Genomic DNA, 3387 nt, shown 5'->3' with positions numbered 1-3387 from the left:
AAGGGTCCTTGGACATTAAGGCTCTGTACTGTAACGATTCTATTTTTTTAACATGATTTTGGGTCTAGCACACTTTTTTGCATTTCTATTTTTTTTGGAGTGATTCTGCATCTTAAATGTTGTATGGTAATCGCAAAAAAAAAATTGATTTTGTAACATGAAAGAAACAGAAACATGTATGGTTCGTACTTAACAGAATCGTTTCTATTAGAAACCAATATTTACATAAAGTGCCATCTTCACCATGGGTGTCAAAGTTATGATTTTTAAATAAAATCTAAGGATAGTCAATGGTTTTTTAATAAATTCTAAGTTATGAAAACCATTATTACCCAAATAGCTTAAGTTGAATGAGACAAATAAGAATATCTCCATATCAACAACATGGTGTTCACTTCAAATATGAAATATTTGGCCGTGTTTCCTTGCCATATGAAATATGAAATGTTTCAACAACTTTGCAGTCTCATTAACTGCTTGTTTTGAAGTTGACATTTTGTCACTATTTTACCAAAAAAAAAGAACATGAATTTAAAATCCAAATTGAAAACACTAATTTTCACCAAGGCACCCTAACCCTTAATCTATGAAACCCCTATGACCTTACTCACACAGGGCTTTCAAAGGCCTTCAAATGAGGTTTTGAATACATATTGGGCTGTACTAAAATGAACCAGTGATATTCACAAGAAAACTAGCAGGAACATGAAATTTTCAGGCATATATAATACCAACAAATGGCTATTTTGGGAAACTTCACTTCAATTCACTCCAGTAATAAATTAGAAAGATGTTATATGCCTATTCGGAAGTGATTTTATGATCGCACCATATTAAAAACGAAGAGTGAGGAAAACTTGTCCAGAAAGATGAAAGAAGTTTCAAGGAAAAAGATTTAGTTGCAAAGGGAGAAGCAAATGCAACTGATGCAACTAAAGTCAGTGATTGTGCTAAACCTTCATGTAATGGTAAGAATAAAAGCCACAGGATGCTCCCACACTAATTATTGTAGCATGAATCTATATTATTTCCTTGTCAGGCTAACCAAGATGGTAGCAGAAAACTTACTATGTATTTCACAGCATTCACCCAACAAATAACACATATCTACTCCTATCTCAATTAGATTATTACAGGCATCCATACTACTACCAGGTTCAAACAACTTCACACTCTTATTATTGTTCCCCCATGTTGTCAATGAGTGAACATCATAGTTGAAGTTATGTGAAACATATTACACTAAATAAACATTAAACATATTAAGCAGAGGTTTTATTCCATGGCCAATTATCTTAATCATCTCAGAATATCAGATCCACAATGCTCTTTGCAACCTAAGCACCTGCACTTCCTTCACTAGTGATCTCTTTCTCGTTGCAATTCTTAATGCGACTCAGATTGCCAAGGCCCCCACCACCACAGGAATCTGAAGTGCGATATGGATCTGTGCCTGCTAACAGAACCTTGTTAGCATAATTTTTTATCTATCATGTGGCAAGCCCATCACAAAAGATTCTCATAGCTACTACATGCATCAGTGGTAAATCCAAAGTACTGCTGTCCTGCTCAATTGCAGTTTTGGAAAGCATCAAAAGAGTTGAAAAATTGCATTCTAAAGGCCATTGTTTATGAGATGCATAACAATGGATGGATGGGTACCTTTATTTCTATAAATAATATGATTTTGTGCTATAAAAATCTGATGCATTATAACTGCAGCTGCACTTAAAAAAAATTCTATTGTTCAATGATGTCTAGAGCAGTAGAGTCTAAAGATGATGAACAACCTTCTTGACATAATTATTAGTGAAGAAACCAGGCTGAACTCCTATAACTGAACATTGCCACAGGTGACAGGCAATTACAATACAACATGAGATGTTTCAAAGTTCCAAAATGTAGAGAACATCGGACAAAGAGGGTTAATGTATATTCCCTCAATTTATCGGTTATTGGTGAAGCCCTCCAAACAAATTTCCAAATAAAAGATTCTGCAGTGTGAACAAATAGGGAAATTTCAATTCCAATTTTTTTTCCACATCTCTCTCTCTCTCTGGAATTTCTGCACTCTTTCTCTCTACAATTCCTTTTTTCTCTTATCCATTGTGATTTAATTGCCGAGCACAGAGACAAAATAACACAGTGCCCTTTCAATATATACAACCCAGCAAAGATCTATGAACAGTGGTAATGGGAAGAACATCTAGATGCAAATTATTCCAATGAAAATCGGCAATTTTCACTCATATATGCTCACTTGTCTTAGTTTTTCAATCCCTGTGCAGCAATGAAATCAGGAAGTTGAAAAGGCTGTTTCTCAATACCCCGCTTCCCCTGCAAATACGTCAAAGAAACATATAAGGGAGAACAGTGCTGTTGAAGGATGTTAAGAACAATGCTGTTGAAGGAGAAGAAGGCGCACAGAGAGTGAAAAAGTTTAGATTTTTCAGAGATGAAGGCACAGAGGAAGAGGGAGAAGAGATCAAGAAAGAAATGGAACGAGAGTGAGAGAAAGAGAAAGAGAACGAGAAAGAGAAAGAGAGAGAGAGATCTTGCAATACAGTTTTGTGCACAGAGGAACCTTGAAGGCTCGAACTCGCTGGAACAACAGAAAACCTACAAAATAAGAAAAATCAGTGGAGAGAGAGAGAGAGAGAGAGAGAGAGAGAGAACGCATCCCACCTCGCGGACGGATGGTAGATCGAAGATGGTGATGCTCTTCGTTTAAGCTCTGCTTCTCGCCTCTTCTTCTCTCCTCTTCTCTTCTCTAGATGTTCTCCAAGTGCAATGGGGTTAGGGTTTACAATACCCTTGAAACATACTTTTGTTATGTTTTGGGGGTAATTTCCCCATTTACCCTTCGTAACTTAAGTGCTACATATGTTTCAACGCCTTTTGCTCAGAATCAATTCTGAAAGTGAAAAGCAAGTATTTCATGCTCCAAAAAAAGGATTCAAAAGTCTCATAAGTGCCCGGTTCATTTCAAAAAACACAAGAAATTGAACCGGGCTTCCCATATAGGTTTTACCTCATTTCTATTTCAAAAAAATAAAAAAACATCAGAACCCATTTTTTAGAATGTTACAGTACAGAGCCTAACCTAATATGGAGAGGAAATGGCATTGTTGATTAATAAATAAACCACCTCTTTAATACAATTTTTCTTTCCAGTAGAAATTTCTGTTATATGAATTAAAGCAAATAAAGCATTTCTGATGTTTCCTGTTCTAAATGTTTCATGATTATTGACACCATAGAAGCCAATTTAACTTTTCCTTGAGACTTGCTTGTGGTTTGTGCTTCCTGTTGGCTTTCCCGCGAAATCATTATGCTCATTGGTTATCTGAGATAATTCTGACCTTGTGTGGTGTTGTGATGATATAT

The 3387-nt window shown here is 35.8% G+C and overlaps 1 long non-coding RNA gene across 1 annotated transcript; it reads right to left on the bottom strand.

Annotated features, from left to right (window-relative positions):
- Positions 1-1084: 1084 nt before the first annotated feature.
- Positions 1085-2884, bottom strand: LOC122078224. Its single transcript, XR_006140009.1, has 2 exons — positions 2261-2884; positions 1085-1453 (listed from the first exon to the last, which is right to left on the bottom strand). It is a non-coding gene; the product is annotated as an uncharacterized LOC122078224 (long non-coding RNA).
- Between the last annotated feature and the right edge of the window lie 503 nt (positions 2885-3387).

The sequence above is a fragment of the Macadamia integrifolia genome, chromosome 5, assembly GCF_013358625.1.
Source record: "Macadamia integrifolia cultivar HAES 741 chromosome 5, SCU_Mint_v3, whole genome shotgun sequence".
NCBI classification, from domain to species: domain Eukaryota; kingdom Viridiplantae; phylum Streptophyta; class Magnoliopsida; order Proteales; family Proteaceae; genus Macadamia; species Macadamia integrifolia.
Note: the sequence above shows the minus strand (reverse complement) of the source record. Positions and strands in the feature narration are given on the sequence as shown.